General features: G+C 34.0%; 1 long non-coding RNA gene and 2 pseudogenes across 1 annotated transcript; all 3 read right to left on the reverse strand.

The window, feature by feature from the left end:
- Nucleotides 1-6,283: 6,283 nt before the first annotated feature.
- On the reverse strand, nucleotides 6,284-8,436 carry LOC143576870 (uncharacterized). Its single transcript, XR_013143011.1, has 3 exons — nucleotides 7,969-8,436; nucleotides 6,697-7,103; nucleotides 6,284-6,330 (listed from the first exon to the last, which is right to left on the reverse strand). It is a non-coding gene; the product is annotated as an uncharacterized LOC143576870 (long non-coding RNA).
- A 7,284-nt stretch (nucleotides 8,437-15,720) lies between these two features.
- LOC143576874 (dirigent protein 21 pseudogene) lies at nucleotides 15,721-16,364 on the reverse strand (annotated as a pseudogene).
- Nucleotides 16,365-18,486: 2,122 nt separating this feature from the next.
- LOC143576886 (dirigent protein 21 pseudogene) lies at nucleotides 18,487-19,117 on the reverse strand (annotated as a pseudogene).
- Between the last annotated feature and the right edge of the window lie 3,431 nt (nucleotides 19,118-22,548).

The raw sequence follows: 22,548 nt of genomic DNA on the forward strand, positions 1-22,548 counted from the left end.
AAAAACACAAAATACAAATCCAAACCCTAAACATAAATCTTAAATAACATAGCAATGACCAAAGTTAAGGATCCCATCCAATGGCCAAATGGGGAACGACCTAATGCTAGTAAATCATTGCCATGCCATTATGTGATGCATGCGGATATGTAGTGGTACCATGACACCATCATAGGTACTAGTTTGTAAAAATATTATCATCCTCATGATAATTGTGACAAACAAGCACATGTTGCAAGTATCTCTATTTGCATATCATAGTTGAAATTATATTCGCTTCAACCAAGCTACTAATGATTAAAGCGTGTTTGCTCTATCTTCATCATGGACTCCATCATCTATTTTTATAATTTAATGTGAACTATTTTACCATAAAAAGATATAGAACATAAAGTCATTAATTCGTATGACTTGCATTTTCGTCAAATCTTAACATGTATCACAAATGCTGTATTTTCTTTTCATTCTTAAAATTTCTAAGATCTTAATCTCTTGCCAATCTTCGTTCGGTTGGCGTGTTGATATTCAAAATCATTGTTATTCATTATGTCAACCAATCAGCCATCCTCCTCGTTAGATCTCATTTCTTCGTAGTGTGAAAGAATACATGCACATATTTGTGTGGTAAAAAATTTTGTCATGACAATTAAAATGATTTCATTATGTTACCAAAGATAGTAACCCGGTTCAATTGATCTATACCGGTTTTGACTAGACCCAAACTGTTCTGTTGCAAAATAGTTTCAGCGCATAGTCTTCAATCGGTTTCACATTGACGGATTGATTTTGAATCAATTTATAAACCAGTTTAGCATGCCTACATACCTGTTTTTCACCTTCACATAAAACTAGTAAATTACCTGCGCGTTGCGCGTCCAAATTTGTCGGTAAAACCCGGGCGTGATAGCGGAGAGTCAAACGCTAATTCGATGGATATTGGCTACGTTTGTTACATTATCGGAACTAAACCTAAAAAAAATTCATTAAATTAGCATGCTTAAAATAAAAACCAAAAATGGTAACGACACTCATATAAAGTATTATTAAAAAAATAACATATTTATTGGCAAAATCTGGCTATTGGTGCCCTGGCGTTGGTAAAACCCAAGCTTTACTACGGCGGGCCAACATGAATTCAGTTAGTGTCGGTTATGGTCGTTACAGTACAAGCAACGTTGGTAGACCCCTAGAGTTATCGGTTTCGGTCGTTGAGGTGTGAAGCCAACGGAAATTTGACTGATGTAACTTCAAGTTCGTTCACGGTACCGGGACTAAAAAACCTCGTTAGGTTACATTCGCACATACTGGAATTAAAGCCAAAAAATATATATAAAAGTTGAGTTAGACCAGTGGGGTGACGTTGGCCAGTAAAACCCGGGTGTTGGTCAAACCCGACCGACCGTTGTCGATTTTGATCAGTGTATATAAGCGAATTCAGTAGATTAAAACAAAAAAATAACCAGAAAAAAAATTAACATTTAATCGATTACATCTGGTATCAAAACTTAAAACGAACAAAAAAAAATGACCAGCGCTGGACCGTCACTTGACCCAATAGGGGCCAAGCGACACCAAACTTTAACTTTACTTATATTAAATAAATAAATAATTATATATAGATAGATAATAGATAATTAGATAGATGATAGTAGCATTTTCTGTGTATCTTTTGAAGTATGTAGAATTTGAACTGTGTTGCAACTTGCAAGAATCTATCACCGGTTGTAAAATGTGCACATTAAAGTAATGAGTTTAATAAAGTTTGATTGGTTGAAGTGCCAACATCGTGTTATCTATTTGTTTGAGTTTAATGAATAAAATACTAAAACTTATAATAGAACTCCTTAATAAAATATAAGTTTGAAATGTTGTAAACATAACATTTAAATTGCATTTTGATTTTGTGTTCTAACATATTAAATGACTAAAAAACAAGAATCGGGTCACTTCCGTATTAAGCCAACGATTGAGTAAATGTGTCTTGCTTGGGTTGAGCTAATGGGTCTACAATGCTTTAGAAAAATGTGCTTTATGCTTAAAAAAAATTAACTAATTAGGTATTTCATGTCAAAATTTAAAAGATTATGTTTTATGTCATAATATAAACGTGAATATTTTATATGTACTAGTGGTATATGTTGAAGTATAAGTATATTATATATATAGGAGAAGTATAGTTTGAAAACCTTCTTGAATTGAGAAAACCCGTGAAAACCCTATGTAACATCGTTTTTTTTTTTGTTACATGTAATATTTGTTGTTACATTTAATATAAAACATCGAAAATATAAAAAAAATGTTTTGCTATTTTTTTAGTAATTTTTATATATGTTTTCAGGAGAGAGACAATGTAAATAAACTTTTACATTTTTTATTAACTTTAATTGTGGACTACAAGATTTAATCTTTAATTAAAAACATGTGGTTGAGAATAGGTTTCTAGAGTTTTCATAACTTAAGTGGGTTTTTATTCTAACCTAACCCATTATATATATATATTAAAAATCAAATTGTAGTTATTTCACAATAAATACTATTCATGAAATAGTATAAGAAATAAACCAATTAGTTCTTCACACATGTGTAAGACTTTTTCAATGGTAGTTAATTTTCAAGTTAGGCACATCTTTATAGAAAACATTTATTTTCAAGTTTGGTTTTAACATCCTTTTTATTTTCATAATTAATTTTTAACATAGATTATTTTCTCTTACATATTTTAAAATACTATGTTTTTTTAAATTCCGAACATACGGTTAGGAGTCATGACATGCGCATTTTAATTTACGTTTCAGTATGATCATCTACCGTAGTCGGATTCCGCCCTTAATGACGTTGGAGTTGCAATGGCTTTAACAATTGTCATCTATTGTTGAATATTGAAATCGGCCGCCCCGGTAACGCGGTGGTCAAAAACCTTGTTAAAAAAGAAAACAAAAATTTCAGAATGAAAGAAATACTTGTCATGTTTGGCTCATGTGTCTAGCATGATTTTTCTTTTAAGAAATAAAATTCGTTAAAAAGAATTGAAATTTAGAGAAGCTTAATTTGGAATTGAAATTTGTAAAAAGGATTTGGATTTTAAAGCCATTGAAACTATCAAACAAATACGATCAACATTACCTATCATAACACAACCGATGACACCCCACCCATAAAGCAGCGCCGCAACAACCGCCTATCGGTTGCCAATACCACTCCACACCCTAGCCTACTGAGTAGCACAGTCCACCAACTAACGACCTACATACCTCTGTGCACATTTTTTTAAAAAGTATGTATATGTTAATAACCCCGATCGACTCTTATAAAATTTTGACATTGACCATCTTTTAGAAATATAATAATTTTATTTATATAACCACTAAAACATGTACTTCCAACATCTATATAACAACTTTAATACTAATAAACATTTTTTATTTCCACAAATATTTCTTTGGAATAAATTATCAGCTACTCAATGTCCCAACCATTATATGGTGACGGAACATGAGATTTGGTGGACTACGTCTTTCTCATTTTGTCACTTTCAAACATTGACAGTCTACTTATTTTTATATATATATATATATATATAGGAGAGCGTTTAAATGAAAACTCTTACTTAAGTTAAAAACTTTATGAAAACTACAATCAGCCAATCATGTAATTTTGTTTTCTTTTTTTGTTTTTTTTAATAAAGGGCATATGAGTAATTTTTCCCCTAAATTTTTGGAGTTAATCTCTTCTCATTCTTCACATCTTAAAATAACATACATAAAATCTCTGCTTATGATTTTGTTTCAAATGCCGAAATAGAAAAGTAGGTCATGGGGTATTCCAAGCCGTCGGAGAACGCCGAATCATGAGCATAACCGGCAACCGCCTTCGATCTGAGATTGATGACTTGGTGAGGGAACCCTAGCCGCCGCAAACAAGTCAGCCACGACTAAATCGGGCCGTCTTTTACCGTCACCAACCATCCGGGATATGTTCAAAGGGGGGGGGGGGAAACTAAAGATTAATTGGCCGTTGCCGGAAAACGAACCGGAGCTTGGTGACTGGTTCAACACCGCCGCCGAAAAAACCATTGAGAGGAGCGAACGACCAAAATACAAACTGCATCTTCATCTAATCTATTTATGATGTATGTGTTTCGATCTGCATCTATACTCTTACGTATGAAACAACATTTTTATTTTGATTAGTTTTTAGGTTGGGGTTTTATCTAGATTAGTTTTAATTAATATTTATTTGAAAATCCTATCTTTATATATATGCTTTCAATCTTTTACATTTTTTTAAAAACTTTTTTGTTTAGGAATGGCTTAGATTTCAGTGATGGGTCGAAGAAGACATACATGGAAGATGATGATGATGGGTAAAAAAAATTGATGCATCATTGATGATGATGATGATGGGTGAGGAATTTGTTATAGCGTCTGCTTGAAGGGACACGACAAATACAATGAAGAAACGAAACTGTCATGCGTAACGCTTTTAGTACATATACGTATCGCCACCGGTACACATACGTATCGTCGCGGTACTCACGCCGTTTGATACATATACCAAACGGGTGTTTGTTTCCGTTGATACACATACGTATCGCCGTCGATACACATACGTATAGCCGCTGTACACATACGTATCGTCGACGTTACATGCGTATCGCCGCGGTACACATGTGTATCGCCGTTGGTACTTACATGTATCGCCGCGGTACACATGTGTATCGTCGTTGATACATATACTAAACGGTGTTTGTTTCTATAATATCATTTTATGGTTTGTGACATTTCACTTGTAATAAAATATGTATTTCGTCATGTATTTCTTTTATTTTATAAATGTATTACATGGTATCTGTTGATGAATGAGCCATATGTATGTAACTTGGTATTTTGTTTTCTATAATTCTTAACTATTACATTACGGCATACATAGAAAGTTCACATATTAGAAAGTTTACATATGTGTAGCACATCTTCCTAATAAGAAACAAAAATTAGAAAAACGAAAAGGAGTTTAAGAGAGAGAGAGACGATGAAAATAAAATTAAGAAATTGAAGAGTAATAGACCTAGAGAGAGAAAAATCAGACAAGATTAAAGAAATCTGAATTAAACGAGAGGAAGAGAAAGAAATGAAATGCATGAAAGTCAAGAAAGAAATAATTGCATGGAAAGTCGATGGTTTTTTGGTTGCCTAAATTGCCCTTTTGTATTAAAAAAACTGTCATAAAGTTCACAATAATTACAATCATGCCACTATTAATATAAGCCATTGATTATATAGATCAATAGTTATATATTAGTTTTCATAGTTTTCAATTATAAATTGGTTTTCATTTGAACCCTCTCCATATATATATATATATATATATATATATATATGGAGAGGGTTCAAATGAAAACCAATTTATAATTGAAAACTATGAAAAATATATATATATATATATAGGCTAAGTATAAAATGATAATCCGTTTGAGTTGTGAAAACTCTAGAAACCCATTTTTAACCACATGTTTTTAATTAATGTTTAAATCTTGTGGTCCACAATTAAAGTGAATAAAAAATGTAAATATAAATATAACTTTTTATCCCTCCTGAAAACATATATAAAAATTAGTAAAAAAATGTTAAAAATAGCAAAACATTTTTTTTTATATTTCGATGTTTTGTATTAAATGTTACAACATATATTACATGTAACAAAAAAAAAACGATGTTACATAGGGTTTTCGCGGGTTTTCACAACTCAAGTGAGTTTTCATTTTAACCTTACCCTATATATATATATATGTATACTAGGTTAGGTACCCGTGTGCATCACGGGTTTAACAAATTTAAATTTGCAAGTCTAAAAACATTTGAAATATCATAAAAAAATTTTGAGTATTAAATATAAAAAGTAGAAACATACATTGTAGTTAAAAAAAAATAGTAACACATTTATCATAGAACATGTAAAATATTATATGATCGAACACAAGATAGATGATACAGTTATTCATCTAGTGAGTAAAAAAATACAAAAAGTGGTAAATTATAGTAACTACAGACGAAATTAAGTTACAATCAAATTTGACGAAGTTAAACATAAATCACAATATTAATAATTTGTAAGTTTACCATCTGCATCCAATATTAAAAATTTGACTTCGTCTCTGCTCTTGACTCTTGATAGTGTCACATACAACTGTCCATGGCTGAAAACCGGCTGTGTTAACAAACAACTTTGATAGTGACTCTCCTGGGCTTTTGTTCATCTATTAGGTCTGATTTCCAAGTACAATCTAGCACCCGATATCCTCAAATTAGTTGATTATCAAACCTTTTATTGTATCTGTAACCATAAACACATACTTATATTACAAATAATATATAAGCTTTAAACATGCAGTATATGTGAGTGCCTATATGGCTAAGATTATATGATAAAAAATTGTACAAAAACATTTTCTTTAAAATTACAAAAAAGAACATCAAATAAGTATCATATGAACACAAAATTGTACAAAAATCCTTCAGGTAATCAACATAATCACAAACTTATAAGTTATATGCATGTATATGAAAAAGAACATTTATTTAATAATTACGAAAACAAACATCAAATAGATATGCAAGTGTGTTATGGTTGATTAACTATATTAGATAAAAAATATATATATATATTTGTTGTGAATGAGTCTTTGAGAAACAAAATTACCTGACCCAGTTATAGCTCGATTTGGGTTATATATTATCTCTAAAAGTTTCTTTAATAATGCCAGCAATGCTCCAGAAAAAAGGCAACATAGCCAATTATGTAAATCAATAATAAGCTGCAACCTAACAACGGATCATGTTGCAAGTAAAAAGGGTCATCAGTCTTACATTTTTATCATTATATTTAACAGTAAGTTAGTATCATACAATAATAACTTGGAAGCTACAACATACCCAAGTATGGTGGCTAACACGTGTGTACTTCAACTCTGCAAGGCGATGCATCTAAAGGAAATGTAAGACCGCCCAAATAAGCTTGGATGCCTAAGAAATTAGTGGTATGTTTGGTTGTCCGATTATATCTCACAAATATAAGCCAAATAAAGAAGGCAGTTGTAGCTCTATTACCTGCTAAATTAGCCAAAACATGAAACTTTATAATATGGCATTTTAAAAACAGTCCTAATTTTAAATAGAAAAACTACAATATAATACAATGTACAGTTACTTTTTACATACATATGCAACATATAAACATATATCACTTTTTCATAATGAACTGCAACATTAATTCTTTCAATCTTGTTCAAGGCAAACTACAACATTAATTCTTCCAATCTTGTTCAAGGCATAAAATAGATTAAACTCATACTAATATACTATGAGTAATTATCTCAAGATTTAATCCCATAATAACTACCAAACCAGAAGCCACCAATGGTAAAACCTGTCCAACTTATCCAAATGTTTTTCCAGCAAATGAAGCTTCTACATCGAGTGATGCTAGTGCAGTGGCTAAACCCATATTGCAAATAATATCGTCTCCAAAAAATATATTTAAACTATTTATATATAAGTTAAGTGCAAAAATAAAAAAGGAGATAGTACAAATAATTTATACTCAATTGATTTAATTACCTACTATACTTTTTCCAGACCCAAATGCATCTAAAATGGTGATGGCATTCCTACCAGTATCAAAGTTATTAAATCAAGGTAATTCTACAAAGTTGGTGTTTTTACCAATATAACCAAAGGTTAATGGTAGAACACTTGATGAGTTACAGGCACGTAGATAAAAAAATCGATATTTGTAACTATAATTTCATATTTGGAAACACAATAATTAAAATCAGCTAAACTTATAAGATAACAAATTTAATTGATCAATGAACCCCAACAGAAGTAGCATACATGATATACATTCCCAAGCCTAAACATCAAAAAGTTTGTAAAACACATAGAAAGAATGAATTAAGAACGAATTGTGTACCTAACCGCCATAGCAAGATTTAACAAAACTGTTTTCTGATCGGAATTGAAGAATACGGTGCTAGATTTGATCGAAACATAAGCATACGGTGGCCAGATCTGATAGAATAAGAAGAATATGGTGGTCGGATCTGATTGAATAAGAAGTATACGATGGCCGAATGTGATCGACTAAGAAGAATACGGTGGCCGGATCGTTGAGACATGGATGATAGTATGAAGCTATGATAGGAATTGCAGTATTGAAGAGAAGAGAAAGAGAGAATAGATTTCGGTAAGGATGATTTAGGGTTTGTATGAATGACGGCGAATCAGCGGTGGTTACAGGTTAGTAGATGTAAATCGAGTCGGGTAAGGATTTTAAACGGGTTTCTAAATGGAGTGTGGTGGGAGGCGGGAATGTGAGACTAATAATGTTGTAAATGGATGACACGTGGCGTAATGAAAGTTTTATTTATTTAGTAGTATAGATATAAGGGTTCAAATAAGAATAAAGAGTTTCTAGGAATGGTAAGAACCAATAGATTTTTGACATTTGGCATTAAAATCTATGGTAAAAGAATAATTCTAGGAAACTATGTTGGTTATAATGGTGAAAGAGTAATTCTAGGAAACTATGTCGGTTTTTTATAATTTTAAATCTCAACCCTTAGATCCCCTAATCTAATGGCCCACAATTATTCTTACTATTCCTAAAAAAACATTGTCTTTTTACAATAGCCTATCCATATATATATATCATTTTAACATTCTTAGAAAAATATAAATATAATATTCAAAAGTTAGTGGTGTCCGGATCCCAAAATCCGATATATATATATATATCATTTTAACATTCTTAGAAAAATATAAATATAATATTCAAAAGTTAGTGGTGTCCGGATCCCAAAATCCGACCCGTTCAAGCTTGTAGGCTCGTCAATCAGCTTAGATTCATCCCACAAAATTTATGGAGGACATGTTGGCATCGAAACAAGACGTTTTGGAACATATTTGCATTCCAAATTTGTGCTTCTTTCGAACCAATGCAACAAGTGAAATTAATCACAAAGTTATTGCCCTTCTCATTAACCTTAACCGGGTATTTATAATATATTTGCAATACACTCATAGAGTCATAGACCAACAATAATAACTCTAGCTAACTACTGACTAGGCAGGACTCAAGAGATGTTATGATATACGTGACTGATGTAGATGATATACAATATATTTAGAGATCCTACTTTATTACAGCCACTCAGTTGAAGCTATAGGTTAACGAATGCTGAGACTGGACCGAGAATCATTGAGCATGATTGTACCGAAAAACCACCCAAGCTATTGAGAATGATATATAAGAGAGTATTGGTTATGAAGAGTTGATCAACTATGTTCACGAAATAATAGAAGAGTGTTACAATTTATTTCATGTAAAACAGATCATTTTACTACAATAATCTTGTTTTGTTATTCTTATAACAATTGTTATTATGTTAATTATTTTTATATATACAAATTTTTATTGTGAACCAATGTTACCTCGCATTTTATAACAAAATCACCCGTGATATCTTTATTTTTATTATATTATTATTATTTTCATTTTTTCATCATTCATCAAAATAAATTAAACACAAAATTTTAATTAAATTATGGTACTTGTGGAGAATTCATTCACATGAGTGGCTGAAACTGGAAATATAGGGGGGCACACATAAATAAATGAATGATTACTCAACATTGACATGGAAATTGATATCTTTTGGGTCGACCGTCATTATCAACCGGATTACGTTGTCAATTTATCACCAAGAGCAATTAATATGCTACAATTTATTATATTATTATACACTAACACATGGTAGTTTGTCACTATTCGTGTGAAAGAGAAACATTAAAATATATCTAGAACAATGACGTAGATTCAGCAAAATATATAAGTGGTTTTTATAGCATGTTTTTTCTTTTTTTTTCCCATAAACTACTTGCACGCATCACCTGTCTATAAAAGAATATCTTATATTAACAAACGTAAAAATCATGTTAAGTAAATAACACACTATTTAAAGAAAGAAAAATATAGAAAACCCCTTTATTCGGTTCTTTTCTTTCTTTTTTTCCCCCAGAATATACAATTTGGCTTTATTATATACTATGGCTGCTTTTTATGAATGCAAGGTTAGAGGAGTGGAAAATAGTTGGTAAGGTTATAACGATTAGTCGCTCAAAGACTGAGTACCTTTATTCCTTTATTGTGATTTCGGTAGAGTTGAAGACAATGTTAACACTTAGATTACCACTGATGGCCTGGTGGTTCATCAAGCAACTAGGTTCATGTATTTAGGATATTTTATACAAAGTGATGGAGAGTTTGATAGTGACGTAGCCCACTACATCCAGGTTAGCTGGTGTAAGTGAAGAGCAACCTCTGGGGTTTTGTGTGATGAGTTCCAACAAAATTAAAGTGAAAGTTTTATAGGGTTGCAGTTAAACCGACTATGCTATATGGGACGATACTGTTGGGCCATCAAGAAGACACAAACACAAAAGATGGAGGTAGCATAGATGAGAATGTTGAGGTGGATGTGTGAGAACACAGTGTTAAACATGATAAGAAATAATGTTCTTAATGAAAGGTTTGGAGTAACTAATAAATCAGATAAGATTAAGGAGGCTGGATTGAGATGAAGAGGAGGCAAATCACATAGTATGTTAGAGTAGCAGAAACCCTTACTTGGAGGTAGGAGAGTAGTAGGCCCAAAGTTAATTGGGATTAGTAAATTGGACATGACTTGGTTTTTCTTCCTAGACTTTACATGTAATTACGTGCTTGTATTTATGTCTACTTTTTTTTTTCTTCTTTTCTTTTCTTTCTTTATTTTTTTTTTCACTTATTGCTTTTACCGGTAGCCTTTTGTTTATACATTTTGATTCTTGGTTTTTGTCTGTCGTGTGTATTGGAGCTGAAGGTCTCTTCCAACGCAGCTAGTGGTGCAAATGAGCCGAGTTACTTGCGAGTTATTCAAGATCGGCTCGTTAAAAAGCTCGATCGAGCCGAGCTTAATCGAGCCCGAGCCCGAGCTTCACTTATCGAGCTCGAGTCGGCTCGCGAGCCTAAACGAGCCTGTCATTTATATAATTTTTTAAAATATATATTTAATAATTGTTAATTAATATATATAATTTTCTGAAAAAATAAACAAAAATAACTAAATAATATATATTATTTTATAAATAAAATTATAATAGAAAAAATATATAAAAATAATTATAATTATATAAAAAAAAGTTGATATATAGTAAACGAGCAACTTGAAAATCTACTCACGAGCCGAGTTCGAGCCTAGTCGAGCTCTGGCTCAGGTCGTTTGCACCCCTAGACGCAGCCTCTCTATCTTCAGTGATAGAGGCAAGACTCGCCTATATCCCATCCTTTTCGAACTCTACATATAACTAACTATTTGTGAGATTTACTGAATATGATTGTTGTTGCTGCTCCTTTTTATGACATTGTTGATTTCTACATCATCTGAATATAGTTTTTGCGTGAATAATTTATCTCAATAATAATTGAAAAGTTGATATGCCATACGAGTTAATGGTCATTTAAAGTTTTAAACATGAATGATAGACCTAAATTATCCAAAGTAATTATCAAAGTTACAAATAATTAAATTATAAAAATTGTAAAAAATATATCTTTATAAAACAAATAAGTTGCTTAATGTGTTAATATAATTATTCAAACAAACATAAATACTAAAATTAAATAAAAGGTATCTTAAATATACATTTTTATGAAATAAATAAGTTATTTAAGTTTTTTTTATCTTTTTTTGAACAACTAGTTAGTTAACTAATAAAATTTTGTCAAATCCAGCAAATAAAAGTGATAAAAATATTTGTTCAAAAATTCCATTTTAAATTGAATGAGTTATAGGAGTTAAACCATGAGTGTCGAAATAGCAATTTATTTTAAAAATATGTATTTAAGGACATTGATTGTCGAACTCGAAGCCTCGTAGAGTCGTAGGAAGATTTTATAGATTATTAATTGGGCTCACAGTCACAGAGGCCATGGTCTTTACAATGGGCCTTTGCCTATACAAATTTGCTAGTTTTTAGAACTTCGGCTAATTAAATCGTTATATACGAATTTCTCATGACACAATCACAAATGCAAGCTTGCACATCCAAGCCGGTTCGTAAACCGAAAGGAACTGACTTTAAAACCGGTTTGATACCGAACCAATCAGTGGGTTGTAATAGTTGAAACTGGTCAAAACCAATTTTGACCTTGTCTGACCAAAACTAATTTTGTGCACCTCTGTTCAAATCTATGAAATGATTTTTATATAAACTTTGACTCAAACTTTCAACTCCTTATATAGTCTTGAAAATGTTAAGTTGTTAGGCTAGCGATAATACAAATGTATTGAGCCTCTATCTTTAACCCACAACAAATTCAAAGTTTCAATGAAGTTGTTCCAATACTTAACAAAGTAATATAGTTTTCATACTTACGAAGGAAATATTTGTAGTTGTGTGTGCTTTATTCTTGTATTTTGCTCTGTGTTAGTGTCTCCTTTAGAGGACAATTTATATTCCTTTATTAACTAACATTTCTCTAGGGTGTACGATACTATTAACAATTGTTCCATAGGATCATGCTCATTGGTTGATGACCATAGAGGATTTCAATAATCAAGAAACCGGAGACAACTTATGCCGACAATTTATATGATAGCAAAAAAGAAACAAACAGTAGAAAAGAAGACGTTAATTATAGTATCATATGTTCAAAGATTATGCTACACAATAGAGATGTGTCCACAAAAAGATTTAATATATTCTTTGCCTTGTTGCCAGTTGAAATAGCAATGGCAAAAAAATTATGTGGAGAATAATGAAGATCAAAGAAAGAGGAAATACGTGTATATAAATATATTTGAGATTTTAACTTTTTTTTTAAGTATTTTGTTGTTTGGTGTAATTGTGTAACTGGTCCACCAAAAAAGTGTTGCATGGCCTGTATGTAAACTTCAATTTGCTGGGCTGGTGTATGGGCCTACTTTCAAAACACAACTAAACAAATCCAAAACATGAATGCATTAGTCAACTCACTACATCACACATGCTTTACAGTTTACCCTCAAAAAAACCATACTAAAGGGAGCAGTTCTCTATAAACTTTCAACGATTTTGTATTTTAAGGGCAGTTCTTTCACGGACTTTTTTTAAAGGATTTTGAATTGGAATTGGAATGGAATGGAATGGAATGGAATGTTTGAGAATCTCTTTCATGTGTTTGGTTGGTTAACAGGTATTGGATTGGAATCTTCTTCATTCTCGGTTTTTTTTTTTTTGAAGAACGAGGACAACGAAGGAAACGTTTTAGTTTTTTTACATTTTTCGTTTTCGATTTATATTTTGAGTTATGGTTTTTTTATTAATTTTTTTGGAGGGGTTAATAAAAACCCCTCCAAAAAAATTAAAAAAAAACCATAACTCAAAATATAAATCAAAAACGAAAAATGTAAAAAAACTAAAATGTTTCCGTCTTTGCCCTCGTTCTTCAAAAAAAAAAAACGACCCGAAACTCATTCTGACCCGAACCTTTTGACCCTAACCCGTTCCGACCGAACCAAAACGACCCTAACCCATTCTGACCCTAACCCGTTCTGACCCATGACCCATTTCGACCCAACCCAACCCATTTGCCACCCCTAGTGATTAGGGTTAATAAAACAATCATTTATTTTCCATAACAATCTTTATAAAATATGTGGGATTTTAAATCCTATGAAATGTGGGATTTAGTTTTCATTCCCATTCTTTTATTTAATGAAACAAACATATCAATTCATGGGATTTAAAATCTTATTCCTTAGAATTCCTTCCAAATCCTTGAAACGAACAGGACCTAAGGATATTGGTGGGCCAAACCTTTTTTTAATTTCTTTTGATTTAAAAAAGATGCTTCATATAATTTATGAACTTCCAAACATGTTAAATTGTGCGGTTGTGCCCCATCGAGACCTTTATGTCCATTGATTAAATTGTGAGCCCATTACTCCATAGCCCACTTGGATAAGCTCCTTATTACTTATTAGCAATATTGATCAATCAGAAACCTGTGTAATCGGTTGTAGAAAAAATGTATTGTAGAAAACAGCGCTTGGATGCGGGTTTTCTGCTTCTTGATGTTCTTGTACATTTAGTTTTTTGTAACTAGTTTTGTTGCGACTAGAATGAACTAATTATTTCACTCCAAATAAATAGTTAGAAGCGGAGTTTATTCATCAAAACACTAAGTAATGATTATTGCGATTTCCGATCAAAATAATAAATAGTATCTTTAACCTAACATTCTGGCTCCTAGTTTTATTTGTATGCTAGTATGCAACTAACAAAAACATATATTCTAAAATAAAAAATAATATATAAAATTAAATTATTATTATTATTATTATTATTATTATTTATCGAAACAAACCCATTAATGCATGTGAAGGTGGACGGTGTGAAGTTTGAAGATTTGGCAGGTCAAAATTGGTAGGTGATCTAACCTCAGATCTATTAAATTTATTTACCGTACTGTATCCTCTAGAAAAAAGACTTTAAATATATTTATCACATTTTTGGTCCCTTTTAATTAAATAAGCTTACTTTGAAGAAAATAGTTGATCCACATACTTTTGAGTTTTTTCACATATCACTAGGTTGTAGGGGTGAGCCGTGAGCAAAACTTAACTGAAAACTGAACCATTATCAACTTAAAATTATCTGATGATAACCGAATATAGTAACTTTATTTATAGCGCGTATACAAACAAAACAGTATAAGTGAAAGTAAAAAACAATAGTAGTAATATACAAAAACACGAATATATTATTAGATTTATTGATGTCCACTTGTAACAAAACGAATATAATATACAAGACACGTATAACAAAATAATATTTGTACCTTTATATAGATTATATGAAAAAAGATTTACAGAATATTTTATCATTCTTAACTTGGACCCCTTCGGATTCTTGAGTCAATAAGAGCCGCACGTATTTATTCCACAATGACCATAAGAAGTTATGCCCATTTTATTAGCCTTTTAATGAAAAGAAAAGAAGCATATATGCTGGTATATTTTTGTAAGAGAGTTTTGTAAATTATATGGTATGATTATGAGTTGTTGTGAGTAGAGGAGAGAAAAAATGTTATATGAGAAAGTTAAATTTGGGGTTTCACTGTTCACACCGTATAATTTTTTAATATTTTTGGAAAGTGGTTGTGAGTGAATGAGAGAGAAAAGATAGTGATAAAGGTACAAAAATGATTATTTAATTAAACAGAAGAAAGAAAATGTTGTGATTTTTAGTGTAATTACTAGTATATGATAATATCGCTATATGGTAAGAAATGAATTGAGAATGCTCTTACACATGTATTCCACTTTTAAAAAACAACAATTAATATAATAAAAATCGGATTTAGTATCCACTTATAATGTCCCACAAAAAATTACAACAATAAAATAAAATTGCCACCAAAATCAAACTAATCTTATATTTATAAGACAAGTATGAATGCATGATATAAATGGACATTTGTTCCATAAGATACGATGATATAAGATAGAGCTCAATATAAGTTACAATGTTACCAGATAAAATAACCTAAATAGCAAAACTATTACTCAAGGAAATCATACTACACTAGGGTACATCATAAGTATGTTAAATCACTCATTTTTTATTAAAAAACCAGAAAATAAAACAAATGTTTCATAAGATCATCCTTCAACTCAGCAATCAATAATGTAAGACATAAACATTATACTCAACAACCGCGTCACCAGTTTTAAAATCAAGTGTGTGAGTCTTCGCAAGCGCATAACCACGTGCAAATCGAAAAAGCCCACTTCCACCAACAATCGGCATCTCTCTCATTGGTGCCATCACATGATTCGTCCCAAGTATGCTCAAAGTGCTACCATTATATTTCCCTTCCAAAAACACATAATTCAAAGCCATTAGCAATCGGACTTCATTTAAACAAGCAGATGCATATACCCCTTGAGCTCTTCCCACAATCTTGGAGGTTGGTTCTGGTCCCACGGTCAACGGGTCATCGATGATGACCGTACCACCAAACCCGGTTCGGGAGGTGTTGGTCATGGGTGCCTCGGCCACCCGAACCACGGATGGGTGGGGACCGGATACTATGTCATGGAAGTAGAAGTGGAGGTGACTTAGCTTTTCTTTTTTTAAACCAAGTGATTTTGATGATAGTTTTCTTGAAAATTGATGGGATTGGGCTTGAAAGAGAGATGAAAATAATATGAAGATTGTGAAGATGATGTATTTGTGGTTTGAGAGAGTTTGGGCCATGGTGGAGATGAAGTGATTGAGGGTGTGTGGGAATTGGGAAATTATATTAATAGACCTAGCTTTTTCATACTATATTCGGAAATCGGAATACCAACTTCCAACGTGTTTTACTCATTTTGTTAAAAGTATGTTATTATCTATACTTTTTTTTATAATATATTGTTTGATTTGATTGGAATAATCTTTTCTCGAAAGTCTATATATTAAGACCTTCTAGAGTAAATTATACAATTCTAAAGAATAGTTTACATTAGAACGTGGCATATTTTTATAATTTTATTCATCAATTTTAATTAAATTAACATTGGTGGTACGTGTTGAGTTAATTACGAATTAGTGAATTACCCTATATATTATTTTCGAAATTCGGTTTCACTTAAATAAATGAATAATCACTGCTTATTTTTTACAATTCCTTTTAATGATTGTCGTGGTTTTGATGTTGGTTGTTGACCGGTGTGTGCATGTGTGCCCGTGATTTTCGGCTGTCTATGGTGGCTGTGGTGACTGGTGTATTATGTTGTTTTCGTGGTGGTTGGCACTCTGCTATTTGGGCGGTAACCTATGTTGTAGTCATAGTGGATATGTGAGTCTCGAGTAACTTAATTAATTCACATTTCGAGTTTTTATAGGTTGGCTATATTTTCTTTTCATTTGTATTTTTTGAGTAATGCTAAGATTTTCATATATTCATGGGTTTGTTTTTCTTTATCGCAAACCTAGTACAATGCATGAATTATAAAAAAACTCGTTTATATTTAACTATTTGTGAAATTATAACGCAACAATAAAGTTTTATTTTAAGAATATGTAATTTTGAGTCATATTATACATGTTAGGTCCAACCCATCAACACTAGTTTGGTAAATATTATTTAAAGAATATCAAAGTGGTAAATGTTTTTTCCAACTACAATAGTTTGAAAAAAAAAACTCTTGGATTCATTATGTCATTTATTTGGACACCTTTTTTTTAACTATTACTAAAAAGCTCGCCGTCAAGAAAATAATCAACTAAACGATAATCGTTGACCCTACAAACGTGATAAATTAATTAGCCTAACCATCTAATCTAATCTAACTATCTAACTTCTAACTATACTATTAAAGTAAGATGATTTTTTCACATTACATCATTTTAGGGCCCACATATAGGATGTCACGTAGATGCCATGAGAGAACTTTCCCATTTTATCATATCTTCTTTTAAACACAGTATTTGACACGGACCTTTTTAGTTACGCTATAACCTATAGCTGTTTTTCATACTAGAACAATGGCCCGATTTATCCTCAAATGTATCCATCTTCATATGACAGCAACTAGTAAGGCCTTGTGAAATTTAGAAAAATAAATTATTGTGTGACGCAAGCCAAATTATTGTTTGATGCAAGCCTCAAAACCCAAGACATCATGCTTCAAACTAAAAATGTTTGTCAACTCCACTTAAGTAGCAATTGTGTTGGATTTCTTGATTTGTAAAATATATATTGCTATTCACTTATAATTAATAATAGCAATCATTAAACTTTAAGTGAATATCCAATGTTGTATTAAAAGAGCTTTTAGAGATTTATAAATTATAAAATTTTGTTTATCATTGTTTATAAGTTATAACAATCAATTATGCAATTTTTTATGCTTAATTCTTGTTATGTAGTTGTTATGGCTTGCCAATTGGGTAGTCAATGGTGCAACACTCCTTTCATCTTCGTTTTTACCATTCGGGATTTACTAGACGTGAAGAAGTTATTGCCATTTTATTAGCTTCTTTAATGAAAAGAAAAGAAGCAATATGGTGATACATACAATTAATAGAATATAAAAATCGGATTTAGCATCTAGTTATAATGTCCAACAAAAATTGACAATAATAACAATTGTCCGAAAAATCAAACTATTCGAACTTACTGTCATGATATAATTAAAAAATTGTAGCATAAAATACGATGATATGAGATAGATTTCTATAAAGTTGCATCATTACGTGATAATATAAACACAATAGAACAAATAGAAAAAATATATATATATTATTCAAGAAAATCATACTACGTTAGTCACGCAAAAACAGTGCATTCGATCATTTTCTATTTAACAAACAAGAAAATAATACAAAGGTTTCATAACATCATCCTTAAAACACAATAATCAATAATGTAGTACATAAACATCGTACTCAACGACTGCATCACCGGTTTTAAAATCAAGCGTGTGAGTCTTTGCTAGTGCATAACCACGTGCAAATCGAAAAAGCCCAGTTCCACCAACAATCGGCATCTCTCTCACTGGTGACATCACATGATTCGTCCCTAGTATACTCAAAGTGCTACCATTATACTTTTCTTCTGTAAACACATAATTCAAAACCATTAATAATCGAGTTTCAGCTAAACAAGTAGATGCATATATCCCTTGAGCTCTCCCCACTATCTTGGAGGTTATTTTTGGACCATCGGTCAACGGGTCATCAATCATGACCATGCCACCGAATCCAGTTTGGGAGTTGTTGGTCATGGTGGCCTCAGCCACCCTAACCGCGGTCGGGTGGTCACCAGATAATATGTCATGAAAGTAGAAGTGGAGATGACTTAGCTTTTCTCTTTTTAAACCTAGTGATATTGATGATAATATTCTTGAAAATTGATGGGATTGTGTTTGAAAGAGATATGATATTATGAAGAGGGTTAAAATGGTGAATATGTGTTTGGGGAGAATTTGGGCCATGATGAGATAAAGAGATCGAGGGTAGTGTAATGTGGTGTGTGGGAAATGATATTAATAGACCTAACTTGTTCATGCTATATATTCGAAATGCCATATGCCAACATCTTTAGTCACTTTGTTATAATATGTTATCAATGAATATGTTCTTATATATACTTTTTTTTAATAATAATATAACGTTTGATTGGAATAATCTCTTCTAGAAACTTACATATATTAAGATTTTTTAGCACATTATACAAGTCTTTACTAGCTTACTTTATTACATTAGTGTGTATTATACTTTTGTTCACCGACTTCGTTTACTTAGTATTGTGAAGAAACACTAAGTGACCCCGGGCAGATTATAGGTAATCTGGGGGCTAAGTAATGTTTCCCACGAAGGTTAGGTCCAGCAGAGTAAGTTGTACTTCAGGGAACCTGCAAAACAGACACCGTAAGCTCGTCACTGAGAAGGGGGGGGTTCCTCCTTGTGACCACCCTCCGGCGTGAGAATCAGTCTATATTGCTCTTTGAATATAAAAGTATATGAATACTATTAGAGCAGTTATCAAGTAAGTTATACGAGATAGTAGATGATGAAATGATAATACCATTTGCTGTCTTTTATAGCCGAAGGTGGGTATCCAAGGGGTTTAGCCGGCCCAACACGCTACCAACTGTAACCTATGCACGTGCCTTGCCTGTGAGTGGTGGACAGGTAGCGTCTGACATAGAGCAGGCGTGCCGTGCACTCTTCGTCTTCTACCAACTGCAGGCTAGGCACGTGCTCTGGCAGGAGTTGGTGAGCAGGCGGCGGCTATTGGTCACAGTGCAGTGGCGTGCTGTCTGCCACGCTGCTGTCAGTGAGCTGTCGCATTCTTGGTCAGATCTTTTGTCTTTACCTCGCCAGGTATCACGCAAAAGATCCTCCATCATACGGACTGGCCCATTTTGGCGGGAGTTTTCCCCCTCCCGCCTTTGCTCATTCTTTCAGGTGACACTGAATATTTGTAAGTGTTAAGCCTTATGCGTGTAGCTATGCTGTGCGGGTAGCCTTCCCTGATGGCTTGTATCCGCAACTGCGGGAACAGGCGGGTTACTTTACCATTGGGAGGCTTTTCCCTGCGTATGCAGCTTGCATACTGCGCGTAGGCTTCTCTGAGCATGGTGGGTCCTGCGGGAGTAGATGGTCTTTGCGCAGACATCCCTGTTCAAGGTGAGTCATGCGGGACCAACTGAGCCCTGCTGGGACCTACCTCTTCAAGTCCCCCCAGTCCAATGTTCTTCTCATGAATGTCTAATAAAGTGAGGTGAACTTTTGGACTTAAGCAAAGGGTTTTGAAAAGGGGTTTTTGTAAGGTTTTCCATGGGGGTTCTTCCCGCGGAAGTCCTTGTCACTTGCAGAAATTCCCGAGTTTCCTGCTTGGTCTTTGGGTATGATGCGGGTAGGTCTGTAACCTCCTCGCAAGTCAGGAGCACTGAGTCTTAGTTGTGCGGATTCTCCCTGTGGTTCTGGTAGGTTTTGAACATAGTGATCAATTATGTTTAAACCACCAATTCCATCTTGGAGCCTCAAACAACGTAGTACTCGATGTTCCCGCTATGCGGGGATGTTATTTCCGCTTCCGCAAGCATTGCCCAGAAGATCCTTCTTGGTTTCAATTCTCAGCGGGTGCTAGGTATGTGAAGGGTTTTGCCTTTACACTGTACCCGCACCCGTCTTACGGTTACTTTACTTCCAAGGTATTCCTGGCGTCCATTCCCTGCGGGTGCTAGGTATGTGAAGGGTTTTGCCTTTACACTGTACCCGCACCCGTCTTATGGTTACTTGGTTGCCAAATATTTTGGCTTCAATTCCCTGCGGGTGTTAGGTATGTGAAGGGTTTTGCCTTTACACTGTACCCACACCCGGCTTATGGTTACTTGTTTGCCAAGGGGTATTTTCCCGCTTATTTTTTGAACCTTAAGTCTTCAAATTTTTAAATTTTGAAATTTGAAGGGTTGGTGGATGGATAACAACCCAATACCTCAAACGTCGTGCGACGGTTTCTTCTGACTGTGTCAGGACGTGCCAGAAGTTATGGCGACATGACATTATGTGGTCATTCCAGTTGCTTTTTCAGGCGCGTGGGCACGGGATTTCGGGCGCGTGGCCGCGAAATCTCTGGCACACGTCATTTTGACAGCTGTTGCCAGTTTGTTTTTGCCACGCGTCATAGTGTCATTGCACCTTTGCTTTCTCTTTCTTCCGTATTAAATGCATCGCATTAATTGCGATTACTATATAAAGGGGGAGAAGGTTATTTGCAATTCACACTTTCCACTTTCATCTCTTCTTCTCAAGTAATTTCCGGCGAATTTCTTTTTCAGTAAAGCATTATTCCGAAATCTCTTCTTCCACCATGTCTTCTCACGATGCTGATGACCAGAAGACTGCTGGTGAATGCCAGTGTTCTCTTCCTGCCGAGCTGTACCAGTATATCGTCAGGAAGTTCATGCTCGAGTCTCTCGAGCCTGAGTTTCCTGAGCCCCACCATACTGTGTACGATGCCCCAAGTGGCAAGATCGGGGTTTATGCTGCATTCTTTGTCTATGGGAACCTTAGGTTTCCGTTGACAAAGTTTGTGTACCGTGTCCTAGAGAGGCACGGTGTGCACTTGACAGAGGTGCACCCCATGGCTATTGCCAAGGTCCGGCACTTTGAGTGGGTGTGCCGGATACTGGGCCTTGAGCCCCTCGTTGACCGCCTGATGACCTTCTATACTTGGAGGTGCATCCAAGGGTGGTACACTCTTACAACCCGTATCAAGGGTTTAAAGATTTGTGCCACCGAGCGGAGTCTTCGCTCATGGAGGAGAGAGTTCTTCTTCATATCCGCTCGAGCCATCCCCATTGCCATGAAGTTCAAGAATGGCCAGCTGCTTCCGAACCTTCCCGCCATCAACTACGAGGAGGCGGAATGGTTCGCGAAGATATCCCGGGTCCAGTCCCCGGTTTTCCGTTTTCCAGAGTCGGCGATGGTGATGCTGGGGATGAGCCGGGTGTGGAAGGCGGCGAATGCGGATAAGGTTCCGATCGTCCTTGAATATGGTTCGAACTCTACCCCTTATGGTATGTCTTGTTTCTTTTTGCTGACTACGATTTTTTCTAACTTTCTTGTTGATTTCAGAGGGTAACGATCTTCAATCGCTCCTGAATCCGCGGGAGGAAGATGGTCCTGCGCGGATGGGTACTCGTGCTCTGGACGAGAACGAGTTGCCCATCTTAGAGCAGACTGCGGGTCGGTTCGTGGAGGTTTACCCGCCAGGCCAAGAGATCCTGAGCCACCGACGGCCAGGTAAGCCTATCTTCTACCCTGATCCTCTCAATGCTGTGCCTGCTGCTGGAGTTCATGACATTTCTTCTTCTGAGGAATCCGCAGAAGGTCCTCCGCTGGTGCGGAAGAAAAAGGCTGCCGTCGGGAAAGGCAAGGAGAAGGTGGCCTCTACGGCCGACCCGGT

This window comes from Bidens hawaiensis, unplaced genomic scaffold (genome assembly GCF_021521415.1).
Source record: "Bidens hawaiensis isolate Kalapana, Puna unplaced genomic scaffold, B.hawaiensis_p1.1 tig00001461_1, whole genome shotgun sequence".
Lineage (NCBI taxonomy): Eukaryota > Viridiplantae > Streptophyta > Magnoliopsida > Asterales > Asteraceae > Bidens > Bidens hawaiensis.